Raw genomic sequence first — 20,751 nt, forward strand, 5'->3', positions numbered from 1 at the left:
TAGATATCTTTCAAACGAGCTTTGAAATGTCTTTATTAATGTCTTTATTAATTAACGAATACTATACGGCACTCCCGAACGCGATGGGTACCTTTGGTTGTCCCGTCTTTAGGGTCTGTACTCTCTAAAAATTAATCAGTGCATCATTACTGTAAATCAGCGAATATTCATTGTTTTCAGTAATAAACCACTGAGTGATTTTTAGAGAGTAACCCTTCAGGGTACTTAAGCCCCTCCACCACGACAAGGTAGTACCCGAGGAGGGGATTATCAACAAGAAACTGTGCAATTACATATGTGTATATATATGAAAAATGAATATTGAATGAACATAAATTAGTGTTGCTATTTAATGCACGACGTGAGAGAGATTCATCCCATCGAAAGATTAATTCGCACTCTCGATCTTGGGACAGAATCAATTTTCTCGGAATTTATCAATAATGCCTCATAAACTAATAATCCGAGATGAGCCATTCTTATCTCGTTAGAAGCGCTGAAATCTTAGCTTTCCAACGAGACCAAGATCATCTCGCTACGATTTTTCTGTGCGACGATTTTGACGATTATATCGGCTCGCGATCTCGATCTCGGAAGAAAATCAATTCTATTTTCAGAAATATTAAACGATAACTCATAAACTAATAATTCGAGATGAGCCATTCTTATCTCGTTAGAAGCGCTGAAATCTTAGCTTTCCAACGAGACCAGGATCATCTTCCTACGATTTTTCCGTGCGGAGTTATTGACGATTATATCGACTCGCGATCTTAATCCTCATTCAGAAGCAGCAGACGGCGCGTATATGCGGCGTCTCGCGCGGCGTCTAGCGCGCGTCTCGCGCTACGATGTTTACTACCGAACACGTGTGCCTCGTATGTTTTTATGCCAGTTTTTTGGGGACGTAGTAAGCTCGCGTACTACTAGCGTAAAACTCGCGCGGCCTTGTCAAATGAATGGTGCGCGCGCGCCCGATTTTTAAACCGCTATAACTCAGCGAAAAATCGACGTAGCGACACGAACCAAAAACCAATCTTCTTCGTTTCGCATCCCGCAGATGTCTACTTTGAATATGTATGCCCTTATCATAAAACTTACACACGACAATGGAATAAAAAATAAAATTCTGAAATATAAATTATACGTATAACTGCTAAATATAAAAATTAGCTGACAAACTATATTAGACTGTATAGCAAGATTACCCAATAAAATTGTAATATTGAATATAGAATAAAGGCTAATGTAACGCCAATGTTATACGTATCAATAATTGCACGGCATTGCATTTATATTATTTCCTAATACTACGCCAATACTTTGTGCTATTCAGGCTTTATCGATACTTTATATTATAATTCAACTACAGATTTAATATTTTTATTTTCATTGCAAGAAAGTAATTGCAAAGTAACGATTCGTTACTTTTTGAGTAACTGTAACGCGTTACATTTCAGAATTAGTAACTTGTAACTGTAACTAGTTACATTTTTATCGAAAAAACTGTAACTGTAACTAGATACTTTTATAAAGTAACTTTCCAACCCTGGTATTCGATAACGCCAAGTGTCGCGTGCAAACTTAGCATCGCAGATACCATCGATTTATTGCCTACGTTCGTTCCGCGCGAACATCGATGAAACTTGAAAAGCTAAAACTATCAGACTTTGATGCCCGACGCAAGGTATCAACTAGAGACAAAAGCGTGCGCGGCGTGCGCCGTGTGTTCGCGTAAAGGAAATTGACAGTAATACCTAATATTGCGTTCCAACTGCCGTGAGATGGATTCGGAGGCGTCCTCGTGTGCGTTCTCACACGCGCGAGAAACAGAGAGGGGGGGGGGGGAGAGGGCGGAGGGTGGTTCTCTACGTCGATCGTAGCTGCTCGAGGGTAAGAAAAGGGACTTGGTGCTGCACCAGGTCGCTGGAACATGCACGAGCGAACGGCGGAGGTGGCGCGTTGGCAACTGGCCAGCTCGAGTATCTCTCATGTGTTTGGCAGAATTTGTCGTTCTTGGATCACCCTCACCGCCACCCCTCTCCCCCACCGTTACCCCGTCGCACAACGTGTCCTCCCTACGCTACCCTCTGCCTCAGTCTAGACACTCGGCGTGTCCGGGTACGTATGTTTGGTTACGCGAAATGCTCTCGTGCATCTCAAGTCGAATGTTTGATGGCGCTCTTCTGTTTAAACACGGACCTAGACACCACGGCTGAGCGGCGTCTACGAATCTGCATACATTCGCCCGCGGCGCCCACGTGCTTACTCCTCGGATACGCCAAGCTGCCCTTGCGCGCGGGCGCGCGCGCGCGCGCGTTTCACGTTGAATTACATCAAAGAACTCCGTCTCCGGTTTTACGCGAGAGCCCGAGATGCGATTCGGCTTTTCAAAGACCCAGGCCAGTCGGCATGTCACGGGGGTGAAGTTTACGCGCGACGGCGTTCTATGTGATTACGTCGTGTGAATCGGCGGATCGTTTTGAAGCGATATGAATCGAATAGAGGGTCAATCTAATTAGACCCGGAGAACGGAGGGAGACGAGGAGAAGGGTGTAAAGTTAATATCAAGGATACGCGTGTTACGTTTAAAATGGAGATTAGACGAAACGTGGGCAATTCAATCCGCTCGTTCACGCCGGGGGTTTAAGAATACTTGCTGGGAACCATTCGATGTGACAAATCGAGCGGCACTGCTTCTCAATTACGCCACGTCTGAAAATTCTTGGATCGCGTTACTTCTACCATCCTCGCCCCGGCGCTATTCCCCGAGCTTTGCTCCCGCGAAAGCTCGACCGGTTCGCGCTCGCATAATTTTCCCCCGAGAACTCCCGATGGTAGAATTTCACCGAGTCGCGCGCTCCGTGGGTTATTAAGTTCGACGGTATCGAATTTACCGCTGGCGCGGCCCGCGCCTAAAGGCTCTCGCGCCAGAGGAGGGATAATAAATTATCGCATAATGTTTCCGCGCGAGGTGCCGTTTTAAGAAAGTTCTGCCAAGTCGGCGCAATAGAAAAACATCGTAAATTCATATCGATTTCGAGAGACATCGTCATCGTGCGCGTAGACGACAATAGCTGCCTCGACGACGTCGTCGTCGTCGACGACGACTACCACGACTATCTCAACGACGGCGAAGGCGAAGGCGAAGGCGAAGACGACGACACGACGACGACGGCGACGACCGTCTATAAATATTCTCTCGAGCAGTTGGCGTTTTGTACCCGTGCTGTGCGATCGCGGAAAAATCCGGGTATAATGCACCCCCCTCGGCTCGGCGCGTTTCTCTTCTCGCGCGATGACAGATTTCCGCGTTGCAGCGACGGATTTACAACGGGGACCATTTTTAACCTTTCTGTCTCGCAGTTTTTTTCTCCCCGTCGCAGTTTTCGGCCGTGTGCCCTCCTATGCCCGAGTTTCCGCCGTAATTCAATTTGTCACGCAGACGGAAGTTTTGATAACATCCTTCCGCTTGATTTGTACGTTTCACAAAATGAAAAAATAAACTCGCCGGCCGTCCCGGCACAATAGTCCTCGTCGATCGATTTTTGTTACTCGATTTGGCGTCCGCTCGCCCGTTTTTCCGTGCCAGTAACCGAATTGTAACCTCGATTTTAACGAACCCCCTTTCCCTCGGTGCTCGCTACTAAAATAATATCAGCGGCACCATCTAACATAAATACGATATATGTACATTTATTTTTCTTGCCTGTTGCAAGGTATTTAATATCCACGTGGCCACGATCGCGACTGCAGTAATAACAACTGGCAATAACGCAATTGTATGTACTGGAAAACGGTTTATTGAAAATTGCCGTAACACCCCTTTGCCGCTTAAAAATTCGATAACCGTTTGCACATAGTTATTCGACTTATTTCGCGGCACGCGGGGAACATCGTAAATATCGCTAAAAGGATTCATCCCCGTAATCCGCCGGCAAAAGTTCAACGCTGATCAATAATACGGGATTATCTGTTCCGTGCGAACAGAGCACGGCCGACGGTACAGGAGCGCAGTCACACGTCCGAACGTTTAATTGCCGCTAAACGCCGGGCAGGGTTTAATGAATGAGCGAGTCCAACGTTTTTAAATTATGCGCGCGACGGAGGTTGAACGCAAAGAAACGAAGAATAGAGGGTCGAGAGAGACAGAGAGAGAAAGAGACGCTGAGCGACCGTCGCGTCGCATTTGCCAGGTCGATCAACAAATCACCACCGTTTATACAAGGGGCGAAGAATCCTCACCCTCGGCCGGCGGGCGGCAGCCCTCGGGTCCGCCGGAAACTTTTTCGATATCCCACGCCATTCTGTACCCGCCGGATCAACGGGACGGGCGCGCGAGTACGGGCGGCACCATCTGTTACGCACGATACGTCTTTGCGGCTTCGTACACGGCTCTACGTGCATCGCGATGCGCCGCGCCGTGTCAATACGCGCCAGATGAATATTGGCCGGCGTTTTGCAGACCCCGTTCGAAAGTTAGTCCCGCAGCGTGCTGCGTATCCGCGCAATCCGGTTTATTTGCGGATCGTGTTTATTCGCGTCTCTACGATTAATTGGCCGTTGGGAGCTTTAAAGTCGTCGCGCGATTCAGAGGTGAAATTTTACCTCGTCGCGGCGATACTGCAAGTAATTTAATGATAGACGGCTAATTACGTTAAAAGCCGCCGTCAATCCTCGACGTGGAGCGCAACAATTTCTGGTAGACTGTAATACGTTTCCTCCCTTTCTCGCGTTCCGCCTCCGCTCGACGGCGTCGGGTGTCGCCGAGCGTCGAGTCCGCGGGTGAAATTTTCAGATACATAATTGCCATCGAATTTTCCCCGCGTTTCGTCACTTCCGCCCGCGCCCACGCATGCATCCGCGTCTCGCCGCAATGGAAAGCGAATACAATAACGCGACTTTACGACGGCGCGGCAACGAGCGTGCGCGCGTACGCGCGGACACTTTGCCGCATTCAGATTGGAATTTCAGCCGCCGCCTGGCCCCCGCGCGACGCGAATCTCGCGCGCATCGCCACCTCCGCTCGTAAATGTCGCGGCGAGAACGTAAAGCAAAGTCTCGCGGAAGTGGAGTAGATCGCGTGAACACCGTCTGAATTTTTCATCCTATCCAGCCGTTTTCGCCGACTTCATAAAACGGAGCGGGGCGATAAAACAACCGCGGGGCAAAATTTGGAGCGAGGGATCACCGTACGTACTTGTCCGTGCGCGAGGATGACGTTAACTTCTTTTTCCCACGAATAAAGCGCGTTATTTCTCTACGAGTATTGCCCGAGTTCACGATTCGTCTTGCTGCTCCTCGCGTCGTGCACCAACACATTCCGTGGCTCTTACCGGGTCGTAAATGCAAAGGAGGCATCGGGGGAGGACGTGGCGGAATCGCCGGCGGAATTTGGCGAAAAACAGCCGATCCGATGCGCGCCTCTGGATCACCGGCGCGGCGAAAGAGAGCACGTGCGCTCGAGCACCTTGAAGGGAGGGTGCATCTACGGCGTACCGGAGATAACTCTCGAGACGTGCGCGGATGTGGATCAATTGGGTGCTCCTCTCGTCGAATATCTCAAACGACACAACGCGAAAGCGGGTGGTATCCGCGGCAAAGGACACGTAAAATGAAATCTTATGAAAACGGGCCCGCGACCTGACGGCGCGCAATCTCAAATCTTTCTCCACTTGACGTCGCTCTTTCGCGAGCGTAACAAAATACTCCGAGACTTCATTGTCAAATTCACTCGACGATCTCCGAGATCCTAGCGCGTGGATGCGCGTGGATTCGCGTGGAATAGAAGGATGTTTTTTTTGCCGCTTTATCTCCGACAGTTTCTTCATTGCATCCGCAATTTATTCCGTCGCGCAAGAAGCGCCAACTCTCACGAGGGTCCCGCCCGGTCAACTCGTGCTAAAAGATGCAACCCGAGATCCTATCGATCGCAACAGCGACCCTTGTTTGTTGCGAGTTCACGCGTGCCGAAACACTATCGAAACCCTATCGCGCAGTCAACGGCATACGTTCCAGGGACATTATTTTCAATGTTAAAGCGCGGTTGCGTGCGAACGCGTTGTTACGCGAATACTCGAACAGTATTGGAGAACACGATACTCGGTTGAATCGACTGCTCTCGTAACTTGGCCGAGGGATCGCGTGCAAATTCGGCCGACTTGAGTAATTCCCCTCCCCCCCCCCGTTTTTTGAAAACCATCTTCACTTCTCGCGACGGAATCCGAGGTCTCGGGTCCCAAGAAAATGTACGCGTTCATCATACTCGTACTTTCGGAATCCCGAGGAGACGCGCCGTAACTCGGCTACCGCCTGATCGCTTTCAACCACTTTGGAAGCTAAGAACGCTCGCTTGTTTGGGCGCTATCGAGAAAATGCGCTCGCAGGATTACAGGAAATAATTCGTAATGCGAATGCGCGAGCGTCCGCATCGGGTTTCTTGTCGAGCCATTTAAACATTTCGAATGGCACGGCGCAGCGGCACGGATGACTATATACGTGCCCGCGTGCTCTCGAGGCGGTACGTGGCAATTCCCAGAGAGAGCGTAATCCCGAATGTTCGACGGTTCTCCGATTCGCACGATCGCGCAATTTGGTCTCGCGAAATGCGCCACGTGTACGGGTGGGTCCGTACATTTGTACAGAACGCACACGCGGGGCATCGAGAGAAAGAGAGAGCATTGTGTGCGCGCGCGTGTGTGCGCGCGTATCGCCGTCTTTATCGCCCGCATAAATTCAAGGTCCTCCCAATTTCAATTCTTCCGAGATGTACACCTTTGTCCGATACGAGCGCGAATCTCTTCGCGTAGACAATGGACCGCCTTGGACCGTCAGCTGATTTACACGCCCGATCGCACGCTCCGATAGCCGTTTCAGAGCTAACAGCCAGTCTGCTATAATATCTATAAAAGTCTCCGAAGGCTTTGAGGGCGGACGCGAACTTGATAAAGGTCGTCGAGAAGAAAAATAGGTATAAATAATCGTTAGCGACCTTGCGCGATATTGGCTCGAAGAAAAGTTCTTTGTGCGAGCGATGTTACGCTAAACTCGGCGTATCTGTATACAAGCGCGCAGAGGCGTTTTAATGTTGCGCGTGGTTGCACGGTTTCTGTCGCGGAATTCAATTTCCGCTTTTCCGCGCGTCATTTGGTTATAACCGCGCGCGCATCCGCGGCACAAAGTTCGTCTTGTCTTTTAACGCAAAGCGACGGAGCTAATTCCAAATTCCGCGAGCTGCTGCACAGCAGACGGCTCTATAGGAATTTTAATAAATCCCCTCCTTCCCCCCCCCCCCTAGGGCGCATATATGCACACGCACGCTCTACTCGCGCGGTGATTCTCGCTCTGAAGATCGTCGTGGAGCGAAACGGTGTTATGTGCCGGAGATATGCGGGATAATTACACCGATCTCTCTGCATGTAACTGCGGTTATACCTTACCCTGAGGAAATATTTAATACGGTCTACGTTCAATGCCGTAAGCCCCCATCGTCTCGTTTCATTATTAAGCTCTATTACTTAATTATTAAATTCTCTTAATTTTCGCGCACGACCGTTCGCGGAGATATCAACGATGAAGCCCGAGAATTAATCTCGTTGGAGACTCGCCCTTGAAAAAAGGATCAAACAAGCGCGTCTACGTTATGTTACCCATCCTTACGTCCCAATCTGCGCCATCTAATCCAAATGCAAAGGGCCGGACGGAAGGACAGATAGTCAAGCTAGCTTCGGCGTTGGTGGACAGTGTCCTGAGGGATAAGCCGGGAGTGGCTGGTGCCGCTAACCACGTTCGATAAGCGGTCAGGTCAGAACCCACGAATCCTCTTCCTTCTCCCTTGACCTCTCGCGCTTTCGTATTCTACCATCTCTACGCGGTTACCTTCTCCTATCTGGAAAGCTGGAACTTGGCCGGACTGAATCGAAGGAAGCCGTTACGTAGTCGTGCTCTCCCGACACATCTGACGTACGAAAAGCTTGATCGTTTCAAATCTTTCGAGCGTATCGCGTTCTAAAATCAAATGGTACAACGTGTGTGTGACGATTGATGTTTTCGATATTTATTTACTTAGCTTTAAAAGTCCTCTATCGGAGCGACTCTTATATATCTTTGGTAATCGTGTCATCAGTAACCGTATAAGCAACACCTGTTATACCGATTGCTATACGTTTCGCAGTTTTCTCGCGCTTTCTGCACACGTACGTATCGCCACGTGCAGGCGGTCACTCGTCTATCTCGCAAAGCCGCACGTTACGTCACGAGACGTCGCCGGCGACAAATGGGATTCGTGCCGCGCCATTGACTGCGTCCGACGCACGGACAGATTAGTGTTAATGTGTTTTGTTGTCCCCCTTCGCGAGTCGTCTGCCGTGGAGCCGTCCGGATATCGAGGAGATCCTGCGGCACAGGAGCACATCCCCGAACGACCTCGAGCGCCGGTAGATTCTGGTGATCCCAGTGCCGAGGAATTACGCGGACCGGGGATTTCGCGGTGAACGTTGTTCCAACGGCTTCCGAAATCTTATCTTCACGAGAGTAACGCGCTATCTGGGATAAGTCCGAGCTTGCCATAGCGCACGCGTGTTGTTCCGCGAGAGGGTCAGCTTCTCGGAAGAAAAATCGCGGAGCTGCAACGGTTATCCGCGCTCGCGGAAACTCCCCTCGTTGCGGAATCGTTGCATTATTATACTCGGCCTTTCGATTTTCTCTTACTTCCGTTCCGCCACTTTTCTCTCGCGGTATTAAGGGAGAAAGACGCCAATGCCAGCCCAGCGGTTTTCGAGTCGGAGACAGAGAGAGAGTCGCCGATACAGTACTCTCGTTTCCGTCTGCTACCCTCTCATCTGGGGACTTTATAACAAGATAGAAGGCAGCGATAAAGTAATTTATCCGGGGAGCGAGCTAAGTGAGGCACGAATGTCTCCACTGTATACACCGGTGGTCGTGCTCGTGCAAAGGTAGCATTCGCCGACGAGAATTTTCATTCAACTTTTCGTTTCTTTGAGTGCCCGCGCCACCGCCGATATCTAATTTTTCTTCTCTCCTTTGAGTAAGGTACGAATTTCTGTTTTCCACCTTACCCCCGTCGCAATTCGATCGATGAAAACGCTTTAACACCGACGATGGTGCATGCCACTCCGCGATAATAAAACCGCGCGGGTGCGCCAAGTGAAAGAGTCCAATTGCAGCTCTCGATACACAAATCGCAACGCTAGCATGCTCGACTGCGCGGTCATTTCTCTCTTTTCTTTTTTCTCCCCCCCCCCTCTCTCTTTTCTTTCTATGGAAGTAATCTCTCGAGCGTATTTTCCTCTCTCTGTCCTCGCTGGCTAATCTAACCGCTGTTAAACGCGACCGAGCAAACGAAAGGAAGATAAGACAGAGTACGAGCGCGACGCATGAGTCCTCGCTCGAGTCTTCGCCGCGAGACTACAGATTGCTCGGCAGATATCAGCGTACCTCAACATCCCGGTTTTTCCCCCTCGTCCCTAACATACGATTTCCTTCCTTTTGAAGGCACCGCGCTGACTACCACCATCGCGCGAGTCTTCCCTCTCGCGCCTTGTTCTCTTCGCGCCGTCTTCGCAACCCACGGGAATTCCATAACGAGGCGCGATATATATACACGAATGACATAATACAACAGCGCGGATGCGAATCTCGAATTTTTCCTCTGAATTTACAAAGAACGACAAGCGGGAGTTAATCTTACGCGAAGCGGAAGGAGGCGAGCTACGCCGCGTTATCTCGCTCTCTATCTCCCTCCCTCCCTCCCCTTCTCCCTCTTTCTCTCTCGTTCTTCTCTCGGAAATGTCTCGATGTGAAAAGGAACCACCGAGACAAGACACCGCTCGGTTTACGTGGGCGATAATTTCTGCGCTCGGTATACCAAGTATCTCCAGACCCGCGTCTGTACGCCGCACGCGCTCGAGACTCCGATTTGCGAATTAATTTATTAATAGCATACATTACTTATCAGCGGAAAGGAAGATACAAGCAGGAAATTTAAGTTCATACTCTACAAAGAATCCAAACCGTCACGGTTCTTGAGCTCGCGAGCGGGAATTGCGTTTAAATAAAACATTTTATAAAGGCCGGAGCAGTGTTATGGTTTTCCGACTCCCTCGTGGGGAAATAAGGGATAAAGACTCGGCCTCGGACGTGTGGCGGAGCGAGGCTCTCAGGAGTCGGAAGGATGCGATGGTTTTCGATGGCATTTTGAATCACGGGTCCCCGAGTAAACAATTACCGTCGTCCAAACTCAATCGTTGCGTACGGTTGCGAGTGTAAAAAAGAAAATAAATACTAATTCTCATAAGCACTGCCGTTCATATGGGGACAAAAAGTCTAAATGTTAATCCTGCCTCAGGAGGTATAAATGTTTGCAGCGGATATACATGCAAATATATTGTATTATTTCTACGGCTGTGGACGAGAAAACAGAGAACAGGACGTCATTAACTATCCCGAGGGACTTGATTTTATACGAGCAACTGCATAAAATGTGCAATGGAAGCTTTGCATGCGATAACACGGCCCCGAGCCAAATGTAACAAAATATAGTTAAATAATGCCACGACTGAAAAGCATGTCGTTACAATGGCAATAATTTCAATAGTGAAAATGGAGAGGGACAAACAATTCGGGGGATTAAGCATATTCGCGACACGACAAAGCTTCTCATTATGGGGGGAGAAAAAGAACACATTTTCCCGAATAATGAAAATAATCGATGAAATGAAACGAAACGAAATTTTTCCTCGGCGCGTCGACAGGACACGTCTCTTGCGACCAGAGCACGGGCGAAAGTGTATTTGGATGTAACCGTGCGCGCTTCCAACCGATTACACGAATTTCCGATTATCCGTTGTACGCTATTAGGAAAGTTCGTACTTCCATATTCATCGACGGTCGCATCTGGAAATGGAAATTGGATTTCCTGCAAAAACCGTTATCGTATTGCTTTTGATCAAAGAACACTCGTATGATACCAGTCGACGTATGTATGTAGCGAATTAAATTCGACAAGTATATTTGCCAGTTATTTTTACGGATTGCTTCTTTAATCCAATTAAATTTCATTAATTGGACCGCACCGCAGTTGGAGCAAGGCTTTTTTTCGGCGTAACGATTTTTAACTATCAGTATTAAGGGGTGCAACGTCCATCCATTACGCATATTATAACCCATTAAGAAAGTGCACGCGTTTGCGTTCTCAGCGGCGTGGACAGATATTACGGCCAGCGTATATTAGAGAATATTTACGACCTGATCTAAAATGGCGCATCGTGCGCCGAACTCGATACATCTGTGTCGCATCTATTAGCTACGAGGGAAAATAACGAACCGCGGATATGTCACCTGGAGAGCTCTCTGGCGGTAATTCACGGTATAGATGGTAGATTATATGACGAGAAACAATACAGGCTAATATGAGCTTTGCAATATGCATTTCGAATCGCGATAACATCACGATACGAATCGCGCATCACGAAAAGTCGTGACAACAGCTTCAATATATAATGATCTTTTTGACAGAGAGAGAGAGAGAGAGAGAGAGAATCCTGTTTTACATTTCAATTTTATTCATTCATGCACTTAATAAATGCAGCTAGATAAATGAGCAACGTTAATTTGTAAAATTAAATCAACTTTCAAAAGCTACGTGTTTTTGATCTTTAATATATTCGCACACGAGGACGCTCGAATATCAAGAGGAAATACAGCCTGTGTAGGAAATACAGTTTCGTTGATTTGATAAATTTCGGAAATTGTTAAATGACATATTGTGTGTGGGGGAGGGGGCGAGGGGGAGGGGGGGCAGGAGGTCGACTGCTATCCGCTGCGTTACGCTTTTGTGTCCGTGGTTTATCGGCATTTCGTATATTACGCAGTCAAAACAACAAAATGCGAATAGCGCATTTTTATCTTGCCCCGAAAATCGTAACGGTATCGTATTTACCTGCGTCGGTGATATATTGTCATCGGCTACGCGCCAACAGCTGCGCTCTCTGCACGAGTCAACGGGGAAAGAACTCGAGTGATCGGCATGAAATATATCGCCATCGCCGAAACGGCGACATTATCCGAAATCGAGGATTCGGTGAATCCGCAAGTATGCGTGGGCGTGCGAGGATCTATTTACCCTAGCGGGAGGACGTAACCGCAATCCGGGCATAGACGAGGGAAACGCTTCGGGTCGGAGCGTAGTGACGAAGCGATGGCACTTTAGATGTGGAGTACGTTCAGAAGATGAAAAAAAAAAGAACAGAACCGAGAACGCCAATTTTTTAGGTCCGAGCGAGATGTAGGTAACCCAATAATTGAAAAACTAATTCATATACCGTTTCCCACCTGTCCTGCGCGCCGTTACTTTCGGGCGTACAACAGTTTCGTTAGGTGGAACGCGAGGGGTAAACCGCTGAGGGCATCGTGGTGTACAAATTCGCGGCATTACCGGAAATTACTAGGCATTTTTGGGCGCTAGTTTGGGCATTAGGCCTTGCTGGGGCATTAAAGATAAAATAAAACAATAAGATAAAGAGATGGCTATTGTTACGGATCCGTCCCTCTGTCGAGTTGTGATATTCAGTCCTCTTTATGTCTGGGACCATATGGAGACTCACTGATACTAACACAGATAGAAGGATGACTCTGAAGTCACTTGGTGCACTGATTTCACTGAGGAAGACCCGAAGAAGGGTCGAAACGTTTGTTTTCTTATTAAAGAGAAATTTTGATTTTAAATTGTGAGAACCGACTTCCGTACATTTTTGGCTCGCATTGGCACTTCCTTCTTTCTACAAGATAAAGAAATGCCCACTGGGCATTAGTAGCCATTGGTGCACTTTGGTCAGTGGTTTACCCCTTGGTGGAACCATAGTATAACTAGTAGGTCCACTCCGTCATTTATTTCTGCGCACCCGACATTGCCCTGGGCAGACCAATGAGAGAAAAGCTGTATGCGCGGTAGTGTGGCTTTGATGAGTACGTGTACACACACACGTCGCTGGATCCTGCCCGGGTGTACGGCGGAATACCACGTGATCGGGACCGCAAAGATCAAAGGGGCCACCATTGTCGTCAGCAAATTCACGCGTTTGAAATCGATAAACGATTTCTAATTAACAACGTCGGTGTTTTCTTGACCATACCTAGCATTTTTAATAATACAGAAAATTTATTGCGAAGAATATTACCTCAGCCAGGGTTTGAACCTGGACCACCCTACACTCTATATAGGCGGGTTTCTCACTAATTCGACTACTGAGGCACGTAGAAGAATATTCCGATTAGTTGATTTCTAATTACTTTTAAAAATGCTACACTTAGCATTCGATACAATGCCCCCCTGAAAAAAAAGTAGGAGGAAAGGAAGAGTACGATCCAGTTTGTTAATCTGGGACGCGCTTAGTTGCCGAGATATTTAATACTCCAACTCTTCATAACTCGCCTTCCGTCACCGAACATTTTGTACGGGTAAAAAGCCGGCGTCGTGTCGCTTTAATATAACGGCGTTTACTGCCACGCTGATGGTACAAAAGTTGCGCGGTGCGCCGGGGCCGCCGGGCCGGGCCGGGCCGGAGGAAGAAACGCGACGAGCTCACGTTCCGTTACATCCCGCGCTAATATAAGCGCCGTCTCGGTGGCGTAAGCTCCTCATACACCGAATGGCCGACGATTCTTCATCCCGTCCGAGAGCGCGAGTGACACTTAATTGCCAGTTTCTTCGACTTGCGCCCGGAGACCCCCACACGGTGGGGCCTCCTCGACGCCGTGCGGAACCACAGCGAATCGTGCGGGTATTCGCATGATGAACGACCGAGACTCGTCCTCTGACCACGCGAATTCCGCGGATTCGCAGAATTCTCCGGGCAGCCGCAAAATTTCACGTTTCACCGTAGACACTTGGGAAACGCGTTAATCATTGCCACCTGCCTCGTCCTCGACTCTCTCGGATGTAAGAGAGGCACGGAGAGGAAACAGGAGAGAGAGAAAAAGCAAGAAAGAGAGAGGAGAAGAGAGAGAGAGCTCCTCACGGAACTCGTTGTCCTCCAGCTGAATTCCGGAAGAGCGATCGGCTGTCACGATTACCGATCGTCTCGGGTCCGTCCGACGAACGTGGGAAAAAAATAAAAGGACGGAGGTACCTTCTCCGCGTGAAGAATGGTCGTCGTTTCGCGCCGAGTCTGAATCCCGTTAGCTTGTGGTCTTAACGGATGTCTGGCGGAGATACGTGCGGCCGCGGAAGCTGTGCGTTTCACCGTTTACCGAAACGTTTACACGGGACGGGCATTTAATCGTAAAAAAAAGAAAATTGATCCGGAAAATATTTGCCGATTACATCGATCGGCGGGAAATATAGAGATTATCTCGGAAGCGTCTTTCGAACTCGCTCTTAATCCTACCGCGGTTTTTTAAGATAAATTACATCCTCGGACGGCTACGGCTGGCGGAAAAAGGTGAAATTACAGAAAGAGAAGATTTTATATATCCCAGACTTAATACTTTTTCATAAAGTAATTCTTTTCATAACTAATTACCATGAATTCTGACCTTCTCTTGGGACGAGCACGATATGTCAGTGCGGCGAACCAGCGGTTCTCTGTACTTTTTCTCCCCGCCGCGTTAAATCTTGTCATCGGTGAAGAATCGTTCTTGATTGCACTTGCAGTGCCGACGACGCCGCGTCCGTTAGCGGATAGCCGCGACGGCGGGTGCGCGCGACTATCCCGCACATGCTGCTTAGTCGGAGCTTCCGCGTCATTTGACTACATTGAGCACATCGCGTAACGACTATTTTGCATCGGCTTAGCGCTGAAAGGATTAAGTTTATAACCGAGTTTGAGGATTACGAAGTTGCGATGCGGTCCGTTGATGCAGACGGTTCATTCATACTAGGGAGCTTTATCGTCGCTAATTGAGATCTCGATGGACTGCAACTCCGCGCTCGCTCGTTGGCATTGATAGATGATGGATACTTCACGTACGGTATCATACATCGAGGTCAATGTACCGATCTCAAGCGTCTCACGAGTATCGATTCGGTCGCGCGGGGGAAAAAAGCTAAATAGATCGCCCGAGCTCTCCATTGAGATTCTCCGAGAGAGACCAGATTGCAGATTCGTCAGTTGTCGGTGAAATGAAGGCCGGCGGAAATTTTATTTCGCGATCGACTCGCGACCGGGTCTCCCAGATTCTGAGAAATTTCTGGCGAGACGCGCCGATGCGAAAGGAATAAGCGAGGCGCGCGGATTAAATATTTCATCGACTTTAACGCGCGCGCGATGACACAGCCCGTCGCACAAAGCACGAGTTTATCTCACCCTCTACAGCGCGGGCATCGTTCCCGCGCCATTCGTCCGCGAACTTTTTCTATTCTTTCCTGGTCGCGTGCGGGTGAGAGGCGAACTCATCAGCTAATGGAAATGGCGATCGAACGTTGGAAACGATATCGATCAAAATATTCGACCGTTGCGAGGCGAGCGGGAAACTGGCCGCGACGGCGACGAAAAAAGAGAACGGCGCGGCGGGAGCGGCGGCGACGGCGACGGCGACGGCGACGTCGACGTCGACGGTGGCGGCGGTGAACGCGTGGAAAAACGCAACGCGGGAGCGAAAGGATCTGTCTTGTACTCGCAAAGGCGGAAAATAATGTAATTATAATTTACGAGACGCAAACAGCATAATAGGCAGACGCGCGTCGAACGGCGAATCGGCGGGGGAGGCAGAGACGGAGAGGCGAGAGACGACGAGACAAGTCGGGTGGAGTCATCGGGAAAGCAGCGACAAAGTGCGACGACGCGGTGCGAAAAGCCGATAAATCAGCCGACCTAGTCGGAATTAGTTACCGTTCCATTTTGTAGCAACGTTAAGTAAGTTGCCTTCCGCTCCGTTCTCCCGTTCGCTCCCCGTCTCTGCCTTCCTTCCGCATCTCTCTCTCAATCTCTCTCTCATTTCCTTACTCGTCCCCGGCACCCTTATCTCCTCGCTAGGGCGGCGGAGAAGCTCGTCCGTCCGCCTCCGTGTCTCGTTTCCTCCTTGTTTCTTCAACGGAGAATCCGACGTGTTCTACAGACTCGTCCCCGCACAAAACCACCGCGGTATATCCGCATCGCGACAATCTCGCAAAATTCCCCCGGTAAAGACCGCGCCGGTCGCTGCTTCCGGCGTGCGTCACGCCCGGCTTAACTGTCGTGTCTTATCGATGACATTAAATATCGTCGGAGAGCGCTGGAAGCCAGAATCGCCGCGCCGATTGTGTCTGCGCTGGACGCTGTCGATCGCACTTGCAACGAAATTCATTGTGGCCTCCGGGGGCGAGTTTTATCAACTTTCGTCACCCGCAAGATTCAAGGGTTTTTGATTATCGGTTTTGGCAAAGCTCGGAGAAAATTGAAAAAAGTTTTGCGCAAAGAGTCCGACGCTGTACGATAGATTTTTAAGGACATTGAAGTCCGGAAATTGACGTTGAAACATTCAACGATTTATTTTGCAACGATAAATGGACTCGCGAGTTAAATTTTCCTATTATTTGCGGCAGTTACAAAATATTTTTCTTCGTTCCGTCGTCAAAATAGAAATCGCGGTTTTGCGAAATTTCGTTACCTCGATTATTTGATTGAAATAGAAAAGTGCTAAAAAATGCACTCGGGCGGCAAAGATGGAGACGCCGTTAAATATGCGCGTGTTCCTAAACATTCTATTCTGTGGGACAAAATTAACGCCTGAACTATTGACCTTTGCCGAATAATAAAGTATGCTGAACTTGCGAGATTTCAAAGGTCACTTAACGCGCCTGCAAACGATAAACGAGCTGCTCGCTAGCCGGTAAAGTAGGTGATAACCTTTTTCTAGGCCACAGGCTACGCCTTTTTTATCTTCATCTATTCGTAGCAGCTATTCGCATCGCTCGAAAAAAAGAGATGCAAAAAAGGGAAAAAGCACGCATTAAAGAGCACTTAGTAACGCTTATGCAACGAAACGCCATTGTCTGGAAAGCTCTGCAATTAATCAATTATCTTACGTACGTGCGACATTAAAATAGCTGAAAGCTATTTTCAAAGAGGCTTATCCACGGCCGCTCTTTGTGAAAGAGAAAAAAGTACCATTTGGCATCGCGCGGCAAACTAATACGTCGCGAAAGATTGATCGGCAATATTTTTTTTCACGACCATAACTCAGGTTTATATTGAATATACGAACCTTGATATATTTTCTACGAGTGCGCTTGACGTTCTACGGACGCGAACTGAAAAATAGAAAGTTTCCGTAAATTTTTAGCGCTAGCGAAACGTTTTCAACGGATCTTGGATAATTTCATCTCTACACAATATCTGCGCTTATATATTTAGGTGCGGATCGCGCGATCGAAGAAAGTCATTTTTCACCGCGGGACCGTTCGCGCTTCGGAATGATTCCGGGAAGGTGTCGAAAAAGCCTGATTTAAAGTCTGAATTAAATTTCATGGCGGTGCGAGAGACTTTTTGCAGCCGATGGCAACTACCGCTGCGAGTACGCAGCGCGCGCGCGCGCGCGCGGCGGTTACGCCGAAATGCGCAAGAAAATATGAACGTTCATCATTGGAACGGAACCGGAAACCCATGCGGATATATCCCCGGTACGGATTCTGCTGAGTGAGGGGCGGATATGGGTGGGCAGAAGGGAGAGTTGCTTAAATCTGCGGAGTTAGGACAGGACTTACCGCCAAGACGCGGCTCGCAAATGGCGTTCAAATTAATTTCAACAAAGTTCGTAAATTATTAATACCCGCCGGGCCGGCACGGCGGCTGCTGACTCGCTTGTTCCCCGGCTAAATGCGCTGTTTAATTAGGAAATCCGCGATTGTGGTAAGACGGGGATTGTCAATGGTTTTACGTTACATTGCGGAGCGGCCGCGGAGCCTTTGCGCGCGCTGACCGCCTGCCACGCAGGTGGATCGCGCGACCCCGCAGCCGCCAGTGAAACGAGCTTAAAACTGCTCCGACGTGTTGCGTACACGCGCAATTACGCGACACGGCGCCCGGAACTTTGTGAGATCGTCGCCGTGGCGAGTAACGCGTCCCGCGACTTTTCTTTTTGCCCTCCGACTGCAGCGACTGCAGCGTGAAATTGCGTCGCTTTGGATTAAAACGTCAGTCGCGGGCATTTTGCGGATTATCGGGGGGCACGGCTGACTTCCAGACCGTGCGCACGTGCCGTCGTAACTTGTATGAAAGCTGCACGGGAATTGGAACAATATCATTTTCTCCCTCATACATAATATATGATAGTTTACATAAGCAACGATATTCGAAAAACTGTCGATTGCCAATCTCGCCGGAATAGCCGCGTCCGACAGCGCGATATCCCCGCCGGTATAGAAATTGATCGCCGTAAGTGAATTCGTTCCCCAAATATAACGGGGAGACGTAGCCCGGAATACTTGGTGACTCTAAGAATTTTGAGAGGACGGCTCATGAATGCAAATTAAAACGTTTGCCGCTTCTGCCGCGCATCTCTTCCCCGGTACCCCCAGTCTTTCCCGGCTGTTATTCGGTTCCCCTCGCGACGCTCCGAAGTCGATACTCGCGGCGAATCACTCTTGAATAAAAACGCCTCGTGTGTACCTGCGCGTATAAATAGCGTATGCGCGGGATATAAATTATTATCTTAAATCCCTTTGAAGCCGGCGATAAATCTGCAGATTAATTATTGAAAAGACAATTGTGCACGTTGCATAATTAATTTGCAGCAGCGCTGAGTTTCGCGTAATTAATGTATTTTTAATCGAATATCGTTAAACACGGTCAATATATTGCGCTTCGCGTCGTGAAGCCGTTGCATACCATTTTCACGACATTAGATGCCCGCAAAATCGTAATGTCCGCTTCTGCCTTCTTTATTTTTGCGGCGTGCGCATTCTCCTAAGTTTCCCGCAGATATATATATATATATATATCTATATATATAAGGCGCAACGCAATGCTCAACAATAAGAAAGCTTTAGACGGCAGTGGCCATTACGGCACGGCATAATGCACATTTCCAGTCCGACATTTTCAATAATATGCCGTTGGAGTGAAAATTATGCATTGACGGAACGACCAAGAAACGGCGGGGAAAATTAATGGAAGACGCAATTTTCTCAACAAGAGAAATAAATATGTTAATGTTGAGTTTGACACGCTGTTATTTGAGAAAAGCGTTTCTCCTCAAACACTCGGGCGATGTAGATTTAAATGTATTTCCTTAACATACGTCACGTACATTACCGTAGACGTAAGTCTCAAAGCGGAAATCGAGCTAAAAATGACGCTAAGAGAACGGATGAAAAGGGGAAGGGCTTGAACACAGCGCGAACGATATTTCCAATATTCTCCTGGCAACGCAAAAGTTGGAGATAAGTACGCTTCTGATACAAACACTCATACAACATTCATGACTGACGACGACGCGACGCATTGATACCTCGTGCCTTCCCAGTTTCAGCGCATCCAAAAGTCCTTGTATTATATGCCTCGATACCTTTCCCTCTCAAGCGTAACCGTTAAAAGCGCTGCGCCGGAACTGATAGAAATATCTTCTCTCGTTAACTCGAAGAACATCATATATATATATATATATATATATATAGCCTGATCTCCAATACATAAAGAATATATATATCTTTCAGTCCACGCGCGAAGGTCGTTAAGGTAACTGCCCGGGCGAGATATTGCGTTACTTTTTCCAAACTCGATAAAAGCCATTGTCGGCCTCGTGTCGACGGCTTTGAATCGCGAGGTCACGGCAACGGGTGACCCTGGCCAAATGACAGTTTTATCGAATTTCTTCGTATCCTGGATACGCGCATCGAAACGTGTGTATCGCGCGGTCAAACGATGAATTACGAGATAGCCCTGTACATACCTAACGATGCATTGCTGCATCCCTAAGCCAGCTTTTCGGCATCCCGATTACGCGCACCGTATAGCAATATTAATTACCGCCGGCCAGTTTCTAAACCGAGTCAATAGTAAGTTAACATTATGCGTGATGGCTCGTGCGAGCGATTATATTTAGGAAGGAATTACGCCCGATAATTGCCGCGGCATACGATTGTGACGATCAACATGTTTAGTTGTACATTATCTCAATTGGATAATTTTTCATCGTGATTGTTTTTTTTTATATATATAAAGCACAAAGCGTCTCGCGCTTGAGACGTAATTTTATATGTTTGAACGCGCAGCGGTGGTAACTTTGAATGTTACAATCATATTGCGGAACGCTAATGGTTTACGCACGGATAGACAGTGCAATGTTTACCGCGAGAGAGGGAACTCGCTCGGGAGAAACACGGAAAATATATTCACGAGAAAATATACAAGTACGCACGCTCACGCGTTCGTAACGCCGGGGTTGCCTAATGACGGCATTTCTTCGGAAGATTCATCTTGCGAAGCGTACCTCAGCGATTCTGGCGTTAAATTACGGAAAGATTAATAACTGTCGGGAAGATTAAAGCGTAGAGACTCGAAACGAATATGCGCTACAATCGCGGTACCGTTATACGCGGCAAAGCGGGTTAAGATATTTATCACATTAAATAATTTCATATCTTCCTCCTTGCGAGAGACTCGTTCAATCTTAACGCTATGCGAATGGTGCAGACACATAAAGACGGCGAGCTGTAAAAAGAAACGCGACAAGGCTGGAGACGTGAATGCCTTTTGTATTGCACTTTTAATTTATTTGGTAACAAATAGACGGCTCGTTGTAAAATTATTTGCCGTG

At 48.3% G+C, this 20,751-nt stretch overlaps 1 protein-coding gene across 1 annotated transcript in view; it reads left to right on the forward strand.

The window, feature by feature from the left end:
- The window catches only part of LOC105560410 (suppressor of lurcher protein 1), a 132,289-nt gene that overhangs the window by 84,885 nt on the left and 26,653 nt on the right, over positions 1-20,751 (forward strand). The window lies entirely within an intron of this gene.

Source organism: Vollenhovia emeryi, unplaced genomic scaffold, assembly GCF_000949405.1.
Source record: "Vollenhovia emeryi isolate VEMERY1.0 unplaced genomic scaffold, V.emery_V1.0 DF939231.1, whole genome shotgun sequence".
NCBI lineage: Eukaryota > Metazoa > Arthropoda > Insecta > Hymenoptera > Formicidae > Vollenhovia > Vollenhovia emeryi.